The 21963-nt window shown below is 34.1% G+C and overlaps 1 long non-coding RNA gene across 1 annotated transcript; it reads right to left on the bottom strand.

Moving 5' to 3' along the window:
* Positions 1–1212: 1212 nt before the first annotated feature.
* LOC145014195 (uncharacterized) lies at positions 1213–7363 on the bottom strand. Its single transcript, XR_013665450.1, has 12 exons — positions 6970–7363; positions 6795–6870; positions 6585–6677; positions 6416–6487; positions 4532–4758; positions 4204–4280; positions 4043–4116; positions 2782–3080; positions 2607–2677; positions 2420–2488; positions 2211–2320; positions 1213–2125 (listed from the first exon to the last, which is right to left on the bottom strand). It is a non-coding gene; the product is annotated as an uncharacterized LOC145014195 (long non-coding RNA).
* Positions 7364–21963: the final 14600 nt, after the last annotated feature.

Below are 21963 nucleotides of genomic sequence, written 5' to 3'. Positions count from 1 at the left end.
GGATGTAAAGGGACAGAGGCATAGGGAGTGATCAAGTTCCTTTAGCAAACTACTTGCACTTAACAAAATTATTGCACTTCTTGGCCTTTTACAATTTTAGGACATGAACAAGTAGTGCCCATATCTGCATCATTTAATTATTTTATGAAGTTAAAATATTGATATTTATTGTTTTGTGAACAACCATATATTTTCAAGGGTGGAGAGAATGGAACATTAAATTGGCACTTAATAAGTACTAATGATAATCTGACACAATCATATACATTTCTGATAGACCCCTGTTGAATCTATCGTATACTCCCGACATACTAACAAAATTACTTGATAATATTAAGATAATTCCCAGTCATTCGAGAGGAAAGGGGCTCTCCAAAAGAACAAAGTTCTTTACAAATCAATTCTCAGCTACTGATTCTAAAACAAAGGACTATATATACTATTACAAGAGACAAGACAAAAGGGAATCACAGCCAACATACTCAGGTGCTCTTCCCACTAACAAAACAGCCAATAGCAACCATAATACCATAAAAGACCATTCTACCCCTGGCCAAAAAGATAACCGAAATGTGGGGGTTTATCAATTTCCAAGGAGTGTAGGAGACAAACAAAGGATGGAGTGTATGTATACACAATTTTTTTGCTTTAGAATTCTTATTTGACTATCATAATGTGTGATTTTGTTAATATTTGTGCAAGTGTGATAGGAACTTACGGTAAAGAAATAAATTTTTTTTGAAACATAAACTCATCTTTAAGGCAAAAAACGGAAGCAATAAGATTGCACTTCTTTTAGTTCTTAGTTCTACCCACTTTTAGCATTTACTTTATTATTTACACTCAAAATATAAAATGCATATATAAATAAATTTCCTTTATCTATTATTAAAGTTAATATTGGCAATTAATCATATTCCAGAATTGTGTAGATAGATACTTTTGTTGATGAAATATACCTTTTTGTTTGATTCCCTTTTTAGTGAGCTATGTTTATTTGTTCTATGATCATAGTATAAGTTTGTCCCTTTATGCACATGGGATATATATATATATATATATATATATATATATATATATATATATATATATATATATATATATATATTACATTATTCCAAATCTTGAAATTACCACCTGGCTTTCCATAAACATATTTTCCACTATTTTTTTGATTCATATGTTACTTGACTATGTGAGTACAATGGACGAGTATGGTTTCAAACCAAGTGAGTTAGAACCTGATCACAACAAACCAGTTGAGTTAACCAAATCAAGGCAAGTACATGTGAATTAACTCCAACCAAGAAAATACATATCACTTGAAAAGGATTGATCATCACATTGTGCAGGTTTTAGTTCAAACACATTCGTTTTTTAATTTTCAGTAAATTTCATTTTTAGTCCCTAAGCTATAGAGAGCTCTCTCGGTTTGGTCTTTTTTATTTTATTATTTTTTTTTCTTTTTTTCTTTTATATAATACTATTTTAAAGTTTTTTTGCTCCCGGGGCCATCAAAAGTCAACATACCAGTCTTTAAATTTGTGAAAAGAATAGTACCATTTTCTTTTGGTGTAAAAAGAAAATTACTTGCACTTTTGGTCCTTGTGGTACTATCTATTATTGAACCATGTGGTCATGTGTTGTCAATTTTACAAAATTTAATTATTGTTAAATATTTTAAAATGATCAAGATTGGAAAAACATAAACAGAGGGCAACGTACTTTCTTTGATGTTTTTGGGTTAATTGCAAAAAAGTAAACTTGATTACATGAAATAGCAATGTACTTTCTGTTTTTGCAATTAATCCTAAATGAATCATGTTGATTCAAGCAATTAATCCAGTAGAAGGTCTGAGGCAGTATTACCTAACTTGATTGATTTTATATTGCAAGTTTTGATGGAATTGACACCAACTGTTTTTGAATCCTTTTAACTTCATAACTTAACTTATTATAATCGGACATTGTACATAACTTAAACATTTCCTAATTCTAACCTTTTTTAAGCTTATAGTTATAGTTATTGAAGAACAGTTTACCTCAGCTGAAAGGTTGAAGAGACGTTGCTGGATACTCGTTGAATCTTCCCTGATACGGTCAAACGTGTCATTTTTTGTAACACCTACAAGATCAAAATACAAAAATACTTTTAGGTTTTCTAAAAATTCCCCTTCAAAGTATGACTTGAAGAGCCTTGAACCCCTTACTTGACGGATCTACATCTCCATGTAGTTTTCCAGAGGACTTTAACGCATTTTTTAAATCCACCCAATATCTTATGGCATTAAGAGCCATTGTAAAGAGAGAACCCCAACAACTATCCAATGTAGAGAGAACCACATAAGAATGATCACGTATGTAAAGACCAATGAAAACATCAACTAATTAGGGTTATATAAGGAACAACCAAGCTTACCTAGAAGTAAAGGTTACACTTGATGACCAAATGGCACACTTAGTGTATCTATGTGTGTGAATGGTGCTCCTGGGTACAAGTGATATCCAAGAAAAGAAAAACTAATCATTTAAGCATGCATATGGATCAAAATTCAATAAAAGTAACTTGAGAACTAGGGTTTTTTCGAAAGAAAAGTAAAACTCACCTAGGATAGTGAATACTTCAAGTGTGGTACCACGTGAATGCTCCAACGTGAGGGGTTTCGAGATGACCCACCTAATTCACAAGTGATGAACCAAAGATTACATTGATTGAATGTCAACGACAGATAGATGAAAAAATCTCAACAACTAGCATAGAGATTACAGAGGTGTTCTTACAATAATCAAGTTGTAGATATGCGTGAGTGTTGCGGTTCCGTACTGTGGTGAGGTCGCCGGTTGTCGCGTGTGTAGGGAGGCTGGCGGTGGTTCACTAATGGGACAAGAGGGCGGTGGTATAGACGGTTGAAAAATTAGGGTTTTTGGAGAATATTTTGAATAGAAAGAGGGAAAAGGGGATTTAAAATAATTGATTTTATTTTTAGGGCTTGAGGGTAGTACATACCTGTCATGGTTTCCAGCATTTACACTATTTTTGTGTAAAACTAACACCAAAACTCTTTTCAACTCCAACCACACTAAAAAATTACACTAAAACATAATTTAATATTATAAATTATAAAGAATAACAATAAAAAACTAAAAACAGTTAAAATAATACTATTTAAAAGGTGTTTGGTGTTATATAGAGGCCATATTTCTTTCCACAAAAATTCTTTTAGTGATTGATTGGAGCTTTTATGACCTATTATATAACACAAAAATAAGTCCCCCGACCTAATTTTCCTACCGAAATATTTTAAGTAGGATTTTTGCAATAAATTCGGTTTTTTTAAATGTATACAAACAAAATCACTGATTTTCAACAATTTACGAAATTAAACTTAATCAATTTTGTAATTTACCTAATTTGTTTATATGTTTGATGCATTTTTTCTTACTTTTTGAGAAAAACCCAAAGTGCATTGCTATTTATGGTTTTATTCATTTGTGTTGTACACTTTCTTAAGTAATCATGTATGTAATCATGTCCAATCAACTCTAAAGATTGATGCTTGTGAAGTTGACTGAAAGTGGTTATCTTTAGTCAAGTGAGACCTTTCAAACACAACACACATATACCACATAAAAACAAAACACACACACCAAAAAACAATGAAGGGTGTAATATTTAATGGACCGAGCCTAAGGACACCTGGTGCCTAATCACAACCACATTTTTTATTGAAAATATTTATCGTTTCTAAGTTTTGGTCCTTTTGGATCATGATGGGGATTTATGCCAGATGTATTTCAAAAGATGATCTAAAATCAATGTTGGAAGATAATAAAATGGGCGATGAGGCCACCATTGAAGATATAATATCAGAAATTCATGCGAATGTTGTAAGTTATACTATGCAAGTTATTATAAATGAATCATACTGTTTGAATAGAGTGTTGTATGAGATGCTATTATGACCCTGACAGGATAGCAAAATCAGCTATGAAGAATTCTGTAAAATGATAAGAAGCTAAAAGATGAGGTTGAGCAAATCACCCAATTTATTTCAAGGGTAATCGGTTGAGATCCATGTCCACTTGGTGAATTATCCATTGCATATTCTTTAGCTTCTGAAAAATTACAGGTTTTAACTCAAATTTAACATTTTATTAATTAAATTGACGTGTCTTACTCTCATTAATGAATTGTTAATTTACCTTCACTATTTCTTGATATGCCTTGCGATTGTGTCAAAATGGGGGTCAACACCTTGATATTCTTGAAGTCGTGTCACCTACAAATCCGTATAATTGTGTCAATTCATGAGGGCATTATCGTCTTTTGCACATACAAGAGTTCAAGAATGAGTCACTGTTTGTCCTACACTAGTGATCATATGAAAATGATGGAAAAAAACAACATACAACCTTGCTGTATGCAAGTGAAGCTTCTTCTGTGGCTTCCACAAGATATTTACCATAAAATTACAAAAATACCCTTTTAAAATCACAAAGAGAATTTTTTTTTAAGAAAACACAATCTTACCTTATCTTATGCAGTGCTGGGATGATTCTTGTGTATAAGGTAGTGTATGTTTTTTGTCTGCAGATCTGCGTGACCTCTTCTGTCTGCACCGTGCAGACCACACGCAGACATTAACCTTCGCAGACTGTTTGTTTTTTTAAAGACTGCAGACCTAAAAATGTATGCGCGCCCTCTTCTTGGCGCAGATGTGGACCAGAGTCTTTTAACATCTTCTGACATCTTCTAGCCTAAAAAAACATATACATCTTTATTTTTTTCAAGTTTTTTTTTAATTTATATTTTTTGCAACTTTATTAATGATAAACAATTTGAAAAAAAATTACAAAACTTAAAAAAAAAAACATTCGATGATACAAACATGATATTTTTGATAAATTTATAAATCAAAATTTATTACAATAATAGTCGTTGAAGTTGTTTATATAAATATGAAAAAAAAAATCATAATATATTCTTATATTTTTTTGCCAAATTTTTTAAAACATTATTTAATACAATATATTCACCGACCCTTGCATGCAGCTGGACATTACTTAAATCCTATGATAACAAAATTAATGCTTCTTGTGAAGAAGTTATGACTGGATTATATGCTTGCATTGAGAGATTGGTTCCAGATTCTAGTATCCAATACAAGATAACCACCGAATTAGCTACATATCAAATGCAGAAGCTTTATTTAGTAATAAAATGGCAATCAGGCAAAGGAAGACAAAAGCACCAGGTTAGATTAAATGTTAATTATATTATATTAATATTATAGATTTATAATTATGAAGCTAGATTAACATTTTTTTCAAACATTGTTTCCTACAGCTGAGTGGTGGATATTATATGGATCTTCAACCCCTAACTTGCAAAACTTTGCTTTACGTGTGCTTAGCCTCACATGTAGTGCAACAAGTTGTGAAAGAAACTGGGGAGTCTTTCAACATGTATGTTATGTGACATTTAGTTTATTTTTTTTAATTACACATGCACTATGAAATGTCTAATGTGTTTTATCTCTTTCATTGTAGCTTCACACAAAAAAACAGAATAGATTGGCACAGAGTAGACTAAATGATATGGTTTATGTGAAGTTCAATCGTTCCTTGAATCGTAGAACCAACAGAAAGGACAATGTTGATCCTATCCTTCTGAATGAAATAGATGAGAGCAATGAGTGGTTGTTAGGGAGATTAGAGGAGGATAAAGATGATAATTTAGTGTTTGAGGGTGAAGATTTGACTTGGGATGCTGTGGAAAAAGCCTCAGGGGTAAATGAGCCTTTTTATGCAACCAAAGCATCATGAGATGATAGAGGAAAAGGAATAGTTGGATCTAGTGGACTTGGGTTGGTTGATGAAGAGATAGAAGAAGATATTGGCATGTCTGGTGATGAGGAGGGAGATATGGATATGGAGCTTGGGTTTGACTTTGATGATGATTGATGAAGGATGACTTAGGGTCTTTATTTTTTGGTTTCATTTTGCTGTTTGCATAACTATTAGATTTGTTTTCATTTTGCATGACCATTAGATTTTGGTTTCATCTTGCATTGACTATGGTAAACATGCATTTTGCATTTTGGTTTTTGCATTATGTTTAACCAATTATCATTACATTTGGTTACATGACTTTTATATTTGGTTTTCGTTTTATATTTTTATTGCTTTTTAGTATACCGTAAACATATATTGGTAGTTACTACTTGTGCGCCACACCTACGTGTTGCCAGCGCATCAGCCTCGCGCATCGGCCTCCCGGACCTTAATCGCATGAGTGCGCATTGCGCTTTTTTAAACCAAGATTTTGTTTATTATGCAATTAGCCTAAATTAGAAATTAAGAATAAAAAAAAATCATCATGTCTTATTAAGAAAACATGAAAGAGGTTCCTCACGTATTTATGTTGATGTTGTAACTTCAAATCTTTCACAAGCTTAATAAGCACACCAAGTATCTGCTCCAACACCTATGAAACAAACGTGAATTCAATGAAACAAACGTGAATTCAAGGAAGCCAATAAATAGAAAGATTACAATTTACAAATGAAATAGTTATTACATACATTCTAAAATTCTGCAAACTTTCTGCCAGCAGAAAATAGATCTTCACGTAAACCTGTTTCTTCGCTTTCATCTCCTCAATCATTAACTTTACTCTGTTTTTTAAATAATTAAGAAAGTATGTTTAGATTCTCTGATAAAATTTCTTCTTAAAAAATGGTATAAAAGGTAATTTAAAACAACAAAATAAAAAGCGAATGAAAATTACAGACCTTTCTGGAAGCCGAGCCCCTGAATGGGTATCGACAGGTATCTTGTAAGAGCTTTGGGTAGGTTCAGATGGAACTTCTGCACACAAGATCTATTACTCTGATCTCCCATGGCCAATAGGAAAGCTCTTATAACTTAAAAAATTGATGTAAAAAAAATTAATAAATAAATAATTACCAGTAAATTTTCAGCAAGCCTCTTCTGTTTACTACCTAATCCTAAACCAGGCAAACCGATCAACCCATCGCCGCCCCCACTCAATTGAAACGTTGACTTTCTCGGCATCGGAGTTCTCATTCTCCTGTTTCTTTGAGTTAAAACCAGACGGCATAGAAAAAAAATGACATACAGCCACCGCCGCTGTCAGTCCTATTTGCTTTCCTTCTATCTCCGATCCCGCCCAACCCCAAACTTCCAACCGCCAGTCTTCTTTCGACAACAGTGGAACCTCGGCAATCGATAGAGGAGGTGGTAGATTCTGATCGGAAGAAGACGTCATCTGCTTTTGCCGAAGAGGTTTCTTTGGAAATCGGAGTAGATAGATTGAGGGGCGTAGTAGAAGGAGAGATAACCGATGAGTTTTTTTTTGAAGAAGAGATAACACCAATCCTATTGGCTGATAAGGCGGCGAAGACGGTTGGAGGGGATTTTAACCGTACCCTATTTTACAATGATTGCACGTAAAACAGTTAAAACAATCGTACCACAATGTAAACAAATTTGACTTGGGCTATGGCCCCTCATGTAATATGTTTTTTTGGTTTTTAATTTTTTATATTTTTAAATACAAACAATCCATTATATATATATATATATATATATATATATATATATATATATATATATAGGGAGAGGATCAAATGAGAACACTTAAAAGGTTGAGAATGCGAAAACAATTGTAAACCAATCATTTTATGAGGGCATAAATGGAATTTTACCATTTAATTAAATTATGATATTCTAAATTTTAGTGATTATGATGACAATTACCCAAAATATCTCATTTTTAGATTCTTTTCTTTAATGAACCAATAATTAATAAAATCATGATTTAATATCTATCTAAGAAAACGTTTTTTTCATTTCATTTTTCATTTTTATGTTTTTATTTTTAGAAATCAAATATCAAAATAATGAATAATTTATCGGTTTACCTCATTTATTTTTTAAAAAAAAGTATCTTCATAAATAATGATTTATACATTTCATTTAAAAATGAATAAAATTGTAAATTATAAATGAATTAACTCAATTGTATTTATGAATACACTTGTAAAATCATAAATGAATAAAACCCGAAAAAAAGATTATAAAATCAACTAAAATGGTACTCATATATTAATAAATAAAACACATTTCTATTCATATAAGAATATAATTATAATAGTAAATGATTAAGTTAGAATATATTTTTTTTTTGACACGGAAACTAATACTACAATTACAATTATAAATGAATAAAACACATTCGTGCTCCTTTCGAAAGAGGTATTGGTGTACATGTTTCTTTGGTAAATCTCCCACATCCCACTATATGTATGTTTATTCATTGTATCTGCAAAAATGTTAAAGAAACAATTATGTATAATTATATAGTCATTCACACATAAATACATTGATATTCACAAATGAATATCCTGTTATTCATAAATAAATATAGTCATTCAAACATAAATTCACACATAAATACATTGATATTCACAAATGAATATCCTGTTATTCATAAATAAATATAGTCATTCAAACATAAATTCACACATAAATATACTGATATTCACAAATCAATATAAGAAAATAGTTGTTGCCGTTTTGTTTCAACCCTCAATTCATCTCTTTTCTCATTCCTTTTTGTCAAGTATTACCACACCAAAAGTACCATTTTAATGCTTAATTTGCTTGTGAAATCAAAGACCAAGAACAACTACAAAAAATTACCTTTCTAGTCATCGTTAGTTGTTGAATTTTGAATAAATCAAGACCCAAGAAACCTCCATTGAACCCACTTTTTGTTGTTGAAATTGATGAACTGATTTTTGCTCCTTCTTTCCCTTTCTTCTTCTCCGTTCCCTACAAAGAATAACCACCAGGATGGGGTTGTATTTTCCGGTTAAATCAAAAGAGGCAGCAGCCTCTTGGCTTTTTCCCCTCACCTGAATTGTTGTGGTTGCTTGCCTTGCTCCTCTCGGACTAGCCTCATGGAGTATTCATTGATGATTAACTGTAAAAATGAGACATCTGACATTATATTCGTATAAGATTACAACTGCAAGCATTCAAGTTCCATTTTTTTGAATTGAGGCATTTCATCGAGCACCTTATGTGCACAACTTATCTTCTTCCCTTATTAGCTAATTTTAATGAGTAAAGTGATGGGTTTTGGTCATAAGACATCCTATGTGCTCATACAAACCCTAATGCTTGGATCTAGGTTTCTCTATTGTACATGCTTTGAATCCAAGACTACAAACCCTAATTCTAGCATACATATAATCATATTAACATGAGAATAAGTTTATAGTGTTACCTTGATTGTTATGTAGCAATAACAATCCCAAATCTCCTTGTATTGACTTTGGAATGCTTAGAGTCACAAGTGTCACTCCTCTAATGGCTTACAAACACCATAAGCAAATGGAGAAGGTATAAAGAGAGAAGTGAGAGGTTAGAATTCGTATCTAGGACCTCTTAGGAAGGGATACACGAATTCATGACCCTAGGGGTGTTTATATAGGTGTAGAGATAGGGTTTCAGTCATTATCCTTATCTAGTTGATTATCCATTAAGCAACCAATAAGATAATCCTTGAATCCTTATCATACTCGAATTCTAAGGCTTTCCAACCTTAAATTCATCCACCATATAAATAAGACAATCCTTACCTTATTTTGTAACTATCACATAATTACAAATCAGCCCCTCTAGTTTAATTAATTACATTTGATCACAAAACTAATTCTTAATTAATTATTGACCAATATTAATTAAACAAATATGATTTCTCCTTTAATATATTATTCTTATATTAATAAATCATATTATCCTCTCTCTCTTTATTCATTTCTCCAATCAAGTTGCTTTGGTGAAGGCAACCCAAAAGGACCATGCACCATCGGGTCAAGTACATACCAAAATAGTTATGGACTTAGACACTAATCCAACAGTCTCCCACTTGGATAAGTCTAACAACTATTATGCGTATGACTTCAGATCCCGATCTGCAATCGTAGCTTTCCAAAGCCGCTGTCAACTCTGATCATATCAGATACGCGTGTCCTTAGATAAGGGATCATATATTTCTCCATTCTAGATATCGTATGAGATATGATTTCTAATCATTCTCTTTGTACTATATCTCGATTTCCGATTTATGACGACAGACTAATTGAACAAATCAAATTAGCCCTAGCCCGGCCGAGCATTTACGTATGTCATCACTAAACCATCGAGGGGCCCAAAGATATCGCTTTTATCCTACTTTGGATAAAAGGAACGGATAAACTTTGATACAATGCTTGCTTGCACTCACTCACCGAATTACACACAACAATATGTTTTATAACACCAAGTTACTGGTGCGTTTACATATTATCAATGTGCAACCGATTCGCAAGATACAACTCACACATCTCGGTTTCAAGAATATAAGATGTTATCGTCTCACCAATCACTCGTGATACAATTCATGGAGTGATCCAAGTGAGCGTGGGTTTAATCCAATGCTCAAATCATATTCATAAGCACTCATGAACGTTGCAGCAAACATTTGCTTATGTCTAATACTCTTTTAGACAATCCACACACCAATTCACGATAGTCTTCATTCATACCTACTTCCAACATATGAACGACTGTGGCCCATTTGAATAATTCGATTATTCTTAATAAACTCAATTATTCTGGAAGTCAAAACATGCAAGGTGAAACACAAGAATAATACTAATCCCATATGGCCTCAAACCTTTGAGTATAAACAAAACACGTTTTATTTATCACCATATCGATTACTCATTATTTGTCGTTTCGGGTAATCAGCTTCGCATTTGAATTACAACACTTGTCCCATGCTCCTAGCATGCACACAATGTTTACCTATGGTTCTTACTTTTGTGAAATAGACAAATTGAACACATTTCCAATCATTCTCATTTTACAACTCCAAATCCATTTTCTTAAGTGTAAGAATATCAAATTGTTGTTACTTATAGAATATACTAGATTCTAACACTTTATGCAACGATCCTTTTGTAATGTCACTGCACCAAAGTCTCAAAGACTATTGCCAATGATATTACAAATTCCTCTATAGAAGATTGTTACAAGACAATTCCTTATATATGATGTCTCTCACTCAAAGTACATTCCTTTGAACATCCTTTTGCATAAAAATTTCTAATCTAGACATAGATTTTCAATATTTACTTCCCAACATGGACACACTTCCATATTTTCCATATGACAACTCATTCTTAATAGAATCTTATCTATTCGTAATGATGTCGATATTGTCCATCCAATATGGAAACACTTCCATAATTTCCAATACTATACTTCCAACTACTCACAAGCGACCAATCCTCGTCGAACTTTGGATTGTCCTTTGATAGTTGTTTAATTATTTTAGTCAAAACCAATTCTAGTCCCTTTTCCCTCTAAATGCACTAGACATTTGTAAAATTTTAGAATGGTCAAACATTAAAGCATTTGCAATCGATCCTATACCCGAAGCATATGGGACACGACGCATAATGTTTTATTTGCTATGTTCTCAAAATTCGAATTGCGAAGAGGAATGCCGTAATCACAATCGAAATTTTAAGAACACACTATGTACCTTTGACTAAATTTATCAACATTTCGCAACCTAATCCTTTAGATTTGAAATGAAGCATAATATTCTCTCCCTTAATTATAGCAAAACAACCTTTCAACTCTTACAACTTCGCAAAGTATGACTCTTGTTTTCTATAATTAATATTGCCAACTATGCAATACGTGCCTTAATAATCATACAATCATAACATTTATGCTCCCACTATCATGATGATTATTATAAAACATAACACTTATGCTCCCACTAGCTTCGACATGTATTCATAAACATCTTAACTGATGGGTTTTGGTCATAAGACATCCTATATGCTCATACAAACCCTAATGCTTGGATCTAGGTTTCTCTATTGTACATGCTTTGAATCCAAGACTACAAACCCTAATTCTAGCATACATATAATCATATTAACATGAGAATAAGTTTATAGTGTTACCTTGATTGTTATGTAGCAATAACAATCCCAAATCTCCTTGTATTGACTTTGGAATGCTTAGAGTCACAAGTGTCACTCCTCTAATGGCTTACAAACACCATAAGCAAATGGAGAAGGTATAAAGAGAGAGGTGAGAGGTTAGAATTCGTATCTAGGACCTCTTGGGAAGGAATACACGAATTCATGGCCCTAGGGGTGTTTATATAGGTGTAGAGATAGGGTTTCAGTCATTATCCTTATCTAGTTGATTATCCATTAAGCAACCAATAAGATAATCCTTGAATCCTTATCATACTCGAATTCTAAGGCTTTTCAACCTTAAATTCGTCCACCATATAAATAAGATAATCATTACCTTATTTTGTAACTATCACATAATTACAAATCAGCCCCTCTAGTTTAATTAATTACATTTGATCACAAAACTAATTCTTAATTAATTATTGACCAATATTAATTAAACAAATATGATTTCTCCTTTAATATATTATTCTTATAACATATTAATAAATCATATTATCCTCTCTCTCTTTATTCATTTCTCCAATCAAGTTGCTTTGGTGAAGGCAACCCAAAAGGACCATGCACCATCGGGTCAAGTACATACCAAAATAGTTATGGACTTAGACACTAATCCAACAATCTCCCACTTGGATAAGTCTAACAACTATTCTGCGTATGACTTCAGATCCTGATCTGCAATCGTAGCTTTCCAAAGCCGCTGTCAACTCTGATCATATCAGATACGCGTGTCCTTAGATAAGGGATCATATATTCCTCCATTCTAGATATCGTATGAGATATGATTTCAAATCATTCTCTTTGTACTCTATCTCGATTTCTGATTTATGACGACAGACTAACTGAACAAATCAAATTAGCCCTAGCCCGGCCGAGCATTTACGTATGTCATCACTAAACCATCGAGGGGCCCAAAGATATCGCTTTTATCCTTCTATGGATAAAAGGAACGGATAAACTTTGATACAATGCTTGCTTGCACTCACTCACCGAATTACACACAACAATATGTTTTATAACACCAAGTTACTGGTGCGTTTACATATTATCAATGTGCAACCGATTCGCAAGATACAACTCACACATCTCGGTTTCAAGAATATAAGATGTTATCGTCTCACCAATCACTCGTGATACAATTCATGGAGTGATCCAAGTGAGCGTGGGTTTAATCCAATGCTCAAATCATATTCATAAGCACTCATGAACGTTGCAGCAAACATTTGCTTATGTCTAATACTCTTTTAGACAATCCACACACCAATTCACAACAGTCTTCATTCATACCTACTTCTAACATATGAACGACTGTGGCCCGTTTGAATAATTCGATTATTCTTAATAAACTCAATTATTCTGGAAGTCAAAACATGCAAGGTGAAACACAAGAATAATACTAATCCCATATGGCCTCAAACCTTTGAGTATAAACCAAACACGTTTTATTTATCACCATATCGATTACTCATTATTATTTGTCGTTTCGGGTAATCAGCTTCGCATTTGAATTACAACACTTGTCCCATGCTCCTAGCATGCACACAATGTTTACCTATGGTTCTTACTTTTGTGAAATAGACAAATTGAACACATTTCCAATCATTCTCATTTTACAACTCCAAATCCATTTTCTTAAGTGTAAGAATATCAAATTGTTGTTACTTATAGAATATACTAGATTCTAACACTTTATGCAACGATCCTTTTGTAATGTCACTGCACCAAAGTCTCAAAGACTATTGCCAATGATATTACAAATTCCTCTATCGGAGATTGTTACAAGACAATTCCTTAGATATGATGTCTCTCACTCAAAGTACATTCCTTTGAACATCCTTTTGCATAAAAGTTTCTAATCATAGATTTTCAATATTTACTTCCCAACATGGACACACTTCCATATTTTCCATATGACAACTCATTCTTAATAGAATCTTATCTATTCGTAATGATGTCGATATTGTCCATCCAATATGGAAACACTTCCATAATTTCCAATACTATACTTCCAACTACTCACAAGCGACCAATCCTCGTCGAACTTTGGATTGTCCTTTGATAGTTGTTTAATTATTTTAGTCAAAACCAATTCTAGTCCCTTTTCCCTCTAAATGCACTATACATTTGGAAAATTTTAGAATGGTCGAACATTAAAGCATTTGCATTCGATCCTATACCCGAAGCGTATGGGACACGACGCATAATGTTTTATTTGCTATGTTCTCAAAATTCGAATTGCGAAGAGGAATACCGTAATCACAATCGAAATTTTAAAAAACACACTATGTACCTTTGACTAAATTTATCAACATTTCGCAACCTAATCCTTTAGATTTGAAATGAAGCATAATATTCTCTCCCTTAATTATAGCAAAACAACCTTTCAACTCTTACAATTTCGCAAAGTATGACTCTTGTTTTCTATAATTAATATTGCCAACTACGCAATACGTGCCTTAATAATCAAACAATCATAACATTTATGCTCCCACTATCATGATGATTATTATAAAACATAACACTTATGCTCCCACTAGCTTCGACATGTATTCATAAACATCTTAACTTCCAGAAAGACAATACTTATTGAATTTCTTAAGTTCATGTTTTTAATACTTAGTGCTTTGATAATCTTTTATCAAGGCTTCTTGAACTTATACACTTTTGCCTTAGATAGTTCATATGTGTGTCTTAAGACTAATTGCCAAACCTCACAATTCAAATTATGGAAAGGGATGCCGTAACCATGATCGAATTTGAGAATGCAATTTTATAATCACTATCTTTTAAAATCTTTCTTAGTGAAAGCATTTTCTCATAATCATTTTCATGAAGGAGGAAATCTTATGACACTTAGATTTAAACGTTGTATGTGTTCCTATCCATGCGAATTTGTTAAAAACCAAAGTTTACGACAAATTCAAACTCATATGGATCGAACTTTCCTAATCTTGATTTCTTGCCTTATGGTAGCACAGCTGCCCACCACGTCTTCCAAATAGTTAAGCATCTTACCTTTTTCCTATCAATGTACCTTTCATTGATCAAGGTCCTTGCCTTTTACGCATTCAAATGAGAACTCATAGGACTCACATGCATAATTAACTCGATTGGATTGGCACAGAAACAAAATAATGTCTTCACGATAGGTTGTAAACCTCAACTCGTGTGCTAGTGATGATCGATAAGGTTTATTTGATTTGTTCTTGAAACTTTTCGAGACCATTAAGACTCCCACTGACTCCTTGACATATAAGATTCTTTTGTCAATAAACATTTCTTGACAAACAAATATTCAAGAGTTAGTGTAGTTTTTATCAAAACACTTCACAAATTGGTCCTATTTGGTCTCTGTCTTATCCACGACATCACAACTTTCCACATTTGATGAATGTTATAAACCTTTAATACTTTTCACTCATTGTCACAATCTTAACTTTAAGACTTGTTATTGGAACGAAGTATGATTGACTTCTTGATTTGACCGTTTCTTCAATCTTTGATTCCTCTTCTTGGACATACAATTGTACCAAGACTCACTTAGAGGATCAATTGAGATATGGTTCTTAATCATTAAGACCTATCATAAAGCATAAAAGCCACTCTCCCTTCTTCTTAGAATGGAGAAACTCTTATCTTTCTGCCTATTTGATTCTTCTTATTCGTTTTGCTATTGATCTAAACCCTTTAATCAATTCAAAATTACACTTAATCTTGTAAGTATAATCATATTTACTAAACCTTTAGTAAATGATGACGAATATCTTTGTTACTCTTATGGTGAACTGTCACACCCCCAAACCAAGGATGGCGGAAACGTCTGGGGGTGGAGGACTTCATGTACAGTATCACAACAACGTGTATAATAGTGCTCAAAGTAAAAACAACCACCATATATATAATTGCAAAAGTTACACCAAAGTATATGTTTATATGTTTCAAAAGCAATTACATTATGATGACAAAATAAATTGTTGACGGTTTAACGTCCCATCCTCAAAGCGATGAAGTTTTCCTGTTTCACTGATTTCCTGAGAATACAAGTAGTTTTAAAGAGTGTCAACACAAAGGTTGGTGAGTTCATAAGAGTTTTGTTTGAAGTAGAAACCGTTTTTCCTTGTAAAATCGATATAGTTTGATTTCCAGAAAATCCAATATTTTCTTAGTTAAGTATGAATAGAAATAATCCTACATGATGCATTAATGAACCCTAGAGTAATCCGTAGAGTTCCTCTATAATCGTCCAACATATAAAAGTTATATAAGGTTTAACTTAGATAAAACGTTGAATATAGTGGGTCTGCCCCAGGTCCACAACCCAACGAGGAACAGGAGATGAGGCGGGCACCACCAATTCTAGGCCAATCAAGACTAAATTCTTATATGACTCAAACATATACGCTCAGCGACTATAGTTGAAGTCTAACAATTCTAGAGGAAATATAGTTTTAATATCATAATAACTTTGTATAGAGACCCGACACTTTGTATTTGTACCCATAGAGATAAAAGGTGATTTTAAATCGACATAAAACTCATTTAGGTTTTAAAAATAAAATCCCGTAAACTTATGGATTGTTCCCTATGTGAGCCGTTATAATCATACTATGACTATGTGAACCTGCCACGACGTTCTCAGTGTCGCGAAAAATAAAATGACATTTGTCACCCGTAGACCTGCAGGTCCAACTGTAGCTAGCAGCAAGGTGTGGGGTGTCAATCCCAATATAGATCTATATACAAGTATCACGTTCTCCCTCAAGGAGATTCTGATTATAACTACCAGGAATTATATCCCGCACTCGGACGTACGGGGAGAGAGAGAGAGAGAGAAAGAAAAATAGAGAAACTCACAATATGGGATAACAAGTTTACGTGAAATGTGTGTGAATATAAATATTTCTTGTATGAATGTACCCTTCTTGTACGAGTGCGTAGAGTGATGTATCATAAACTATACCTATTATAGTTTATCTAAAATGTATGTAATATGTATGAATTCTTTTATGGAAATGTATTAGTGTTGTGAATTTTATCAAACTATACTTTTTATAGTTTAATAATACGTGTTCCAAAATGAATGAATAATATTTACTATGAATGTCTTAGTTTCAGTTCATAATGATAAACTAACAAGGAAACACATTCAAATACTAAAACTTATGATTATACACTTTGCTCAACATAATACAAAGTGTTATGATATTTACATGCTGTTGGTAAAATTTAGCAATTCTGCCCTGTTTTGGAAAAATCATAGAAAAATCATACGAAGTCGAAAACTAGATCCGTAAATTCTGAGAGTTCACAAAATGTGTCTAGTTTGCTCATAATTTTTATCACAATTTATAATGACCTCTAACTTGGGTGAAAAAGTCCATAATCACAGACTGGTCCGGATTGTTGTTTGAAGTGATAGGTAGTTTTGTAAAAATCGCCATAAATTGTAGAAAAATCGTATGGAGATGTGCAAGTAGCCATTTTAAAGCTAAAAACTTGAACTATTTGCACCTTGTACAGTTTTGAAAACAAAAATATTTAAGATGCCCAAAACAGTCCGTGAATGGAGTTGAACTTTTCTGATGAAGGCTGTTAGAGAAATTTAGTTATGTTCTTAGTGTTTTAACTTGTATTCCCCCCCTGAAAACTTGAGAAAACATGAAAATGTAGGGGTATGAACTCACCTTAAGTGATTCCAGTAGGTAAGTGTTGAAGAAGGAAAGTGTTCAACCCAAGAACACTTGAAGAATCACTTGAAGATTCGAAGATCTAACACAATTATGAGAGAGTTTGTCTAAGATATCCATGATTTGAGTGGAAATAAATGAGATAATCATAAAGAGAATGGATTATGCTTACCAAATGTGGAGGAAAAACTCAAGATCAGCCCTTGAATCTCGAATTTCTAGAGAGAGAAAGTGAGAGAGGAAAGAGTTTGATCTTCTTGTGAAATGAGAGCAAATGAGAGAAGTGAGGAGAGAGGATGAATAATCAGCCCTCAAAAACGTGGGGAGGAGGGATAATTGAGTGGAAAAGACATTGATGTGACCTAGGTAAGGTGGAGAGGTGTGGTTAGTCAAAGAGTGGGTGTGGGGTGGTTGCTTGTGGCTTTGGATAAGGCAAAGTCAACACTCCACCTTTAATAATTCATCCATTTGATTTTTATTATTTAAATAATGATTTTCATCAAAATATGTTTAAATTATGAATATTTAGAGTTTATTATGTTAAAATATAATTTCTGGAGAAAATCCCGCTTTAAAATCATGAAAAACGGGCTTAAAATGTTAAAAATATCAAAAATGGGCTGAAAATGACAAAAATGCGAAGCCTGGCCGAGGTTCGGCCCTCTTATGCTGAACCGAGAGAAGAAGAAGAGAGAAGGGAAGGAGCCGAGAGGAGAGGAGAAGGAGGGAAGAAACCGAGAGGTGGGAGGGGACAGAGGGGCGCGCGAGGCAGAGAGTGAGAAGAGAGCAGAGAGTGAGAGGCGGAGCAGAGAGTGAGTGAGAGGCGGAGCAGAGAGTGAGAGGCGGAGCAGAGAGTGAGCAGAGAGTGAGCAGAGAGGCGGAGGCGGACCGAGAGTGCGGCGCGAACAGAGAGTGGGACGGACCGAGAGGGACCGAGAGGGACCGACCGCTCGGTTGTGAACAGTTCCTTCGGTTCCTGCTTCTTGCTCTCGGTTTCGGTTCCTCTTGGGCGAGTTCGGCCTCTGTTCTCTTAGCCACCAGAGGCTCGGCCTCTGTTCTCTTAGCCACCAGAGGCTCGGCCTCTGTTCTCTTAGCCACCAGAGGCTCGGTCTCTGGTCCTAAGAAGCCTCTCATTCCGGTTTCGGTTCCTAAAGCCTATTTTTCTCGTTTTCGCCCCGTTTTAAGCCGTTTTTGACCCGGTTAAGGGCCGGAATGACCCGAATGATTCCAAAAAGTTACGGGAAACTTTTGAGAGAGATTTGGGAGAGATTTCTCACACTTGGAGAGATTTGGGAGAGATTTGACATTCTTGGAGAGATTTCTCATACAAAGAGATATTTGCGAGAGTTTTCACATACTTGGAGGGATTTGGGAGAGATTTAACATTCTTGGAGAGATTTCTCATATAGAGAGATATTTGAGAGAGATTTCACCTACTTAGAGAGATTTGGGAGAGATTTGACATAGACAGAGATAGAGTGAAAACGATTGAGAGAGGATCCATGTGTGACAATTGTGAGTGTCCGGCATCGCAATGCATGGTTCGTAAACCCTGTTAAGCCTTGTTTAAGGGTCTTACACACTCCCGATGAGTATGCATCATTGTTTTATCAGTTTGGCTCGCCACGTAGTACAGTTTTTAGGTTAAAGAGATCTAGTTGTACGTACTTTTCGATTCATGTTTTCTTATTAGAGTAGCGACTTGTTTAGTAAATACTGAACGTAAGTCCAAGCACACACGGGTTAGTGGAGCTGACCGGTTTGACTTGTTGACTTTATTTGACTTTGAATTGACCAGAATATGACGGTTGTCACATGAACTTGATCAACACACAACTTTGTGTACTAGATCTCCTAGTCCTTCACTTGACACTTTGTCAACGAATTAGTCTAATTACCAAATATGAGATTTCTCATTCATCATGCAACCAAGTTGCATGATTCCAAGTTTCTGTCCAATTGAAACTTGGGCGATGAGAAACTCTCCCTATTTGGTAAACTCTTGACTTTCCATAACACAATAAGAAACACATCCATTATTGCTAATAATTTTAACATCAATTTTTTCATACACGCCATTGTAAGGATAAATAAATAAAATTTAATATCAAAATTTATTTTATTGCGGAAAAATTTGTCCTTCACAATGCAACTCATTGAAAAACTTATGCGAATACATCTTTCTTAGCAATCTAATTCTAACCCTAAGTAGTAGCTCAAGAATCTAATCTTCGAGAAACGCAATCGAAATCCATTCCTTCACGGTTAGATTCTGCTCACTTCTTCCCTTAAGCTTCTTTTCTTTTCTTCGATCCTTCTAAACATCAATTGTGATCTTATCACATTATGTATTCAGAATCTAGAATGAAGCTTAAAAGAGTTAGTCAATGGATTTTACCTAAATTAGAGCCATACGTTTCGACTCTCCCATCTCTTAGATCTCTTAGCTAAATAGGGCAGCTTCATCTCCAATGCCCCTTCTCTTGGCAATAAAAGCAAATTGACTCTTTTTGGAACAACACATGGAACTACTTCAGACATCGCCTTTCTCTTATGATCAAACTTTTCGATCATTGCATGTCTTTCATTGCCATTGTCTATATCCATAGAGGTCTCGAAGGCAGATTCACCAATCAACTTTGTTTTTCTATTGCGCCAAACCATTGCTGATTCAGCATCAATAAGCATATAGGTGAGATCTATGGGGTCACGTCGTGGTTCATCATATAGTACTCTCTTACGAACTCACTATATGAGTTGGGAAGTGACTGAAGAACCCAATCAACAGCCATCTCCTCACCGACAACAAATCCTATCATTCTTAGTCTATCAATGTGCGACTTCATCCCTAGGACGTGTGCACACACCGACTTTCCTTCTTTATGTTTACTTGCCAAAAGGGCTTGAGTGATATTGAACTTTTCAATTTTACAATCTTGTGGGTTAGGGAGAATAATTGGAGGAGGAGGAGGAAGTGAAGCATGATTTCTTGTTCCTCGATCGAATCGTGGAATATCATCTTCATGTGGAATGCTTGTTCCACGGGACTTGAGAAGACCATAGTTGTCGAACTTTGACATCGGGAGAAAACGAATTCAAGTTAGTTGATTGATTGAGTCCTTGGTAAATCACCCAAATGAAATTCCAAGGCTAGAACCCAACACAATATTCTACAACTTGGGAGAGGGATGCCGTAACCCAAATTGCAGAACATTTGAAGGTAAGTGAATGACGATTCACTAATTTCCACCATGAAAAACGAAAAAGAAATTTAAGTTTTAAATCTATGAAAACTCCTAGATCCTTTGAGATTCATTGAACATTTCAATGGCATGTTTAAATCTCGATATGCCCCTCTAGTTTGTGACTGGGATGCCGAGGATCACAAAGCGGGTGTGAATAACCATGCAAACTACATGGTGCCCTCACATGTTACAATCACCTATTCGATGTGCCGGTAAACCACACACGCTCCACCGAACTATGACAAACATTGAGTCACCCTTTGCTACCTTTGCTTAGAACCATTTAGTGTGCCGGTAAACCACACACGCTCCACTAACGTCTTCGCAAGGGCACAAAGTGTAATTTCATGGAATTGCATCAATTCACTTTTGCCTAAGTAACTAAGATTGGGAATTTGCGAAACATTTAGTTACTCTGTATTTCATTATACTTATAATGGAAGGTTTCGTCCTATCCTACCCGTTCGGCTAACGACCCTCCACTAGTCAAGAGTGCGGTGGGTAAGAGTGGATACCCATTCAATCGCCATTTTATAGGCAATTTCCTTAAACACCCCTTATAGACCAACTTCGAATGAGGCCTACTAACGGTAAGACTGACTTTTACTCATACATATATATAATGTTATACCTTTAATGTTATATATAGTATAGGGTGTATTTTATACTTTTAAAATACTATATGGTTAACTTTAACAATTACACTTTTAATCCAATTAAATGGTTAACCAAAACTTTTATGGATTTATTAAACCTCTTTTAATTATACTCCTTAACTAATTAATAAAACCATAAGGGTGTGATTTGAACTTTTCAAAACATTACTAGAGTTTTAGAATTTAACATTTCTAATTAAACCTTTAATCAACTTTTAAATTCCAAAACTTGAGGGCAAGTTTTGAAACCTTTTTTCAAAACATTAGGGTTTTAATTATTTAAATTTCAAAACTCCAA

Source organism: Lactuca saligna, chromosome 9 (assembly GCF_052625555.1).
Source record: "Lactuca saligna cultivar CGN05327 chromosome 9, ASM5262555v1, whole genome shotgun sequence".
Classification (NCBI taxonomy): Eukaryota; Viridiplantae; Streptophyta; class Magnoliopsida; order Asterales; family Asteraceae; genus Lactuca; species Lactuca saligna.
Note: the sequence above shows the minus strand (reverse complement) of the source record. Positions and strands in the feature narration are given on the sequence as shown.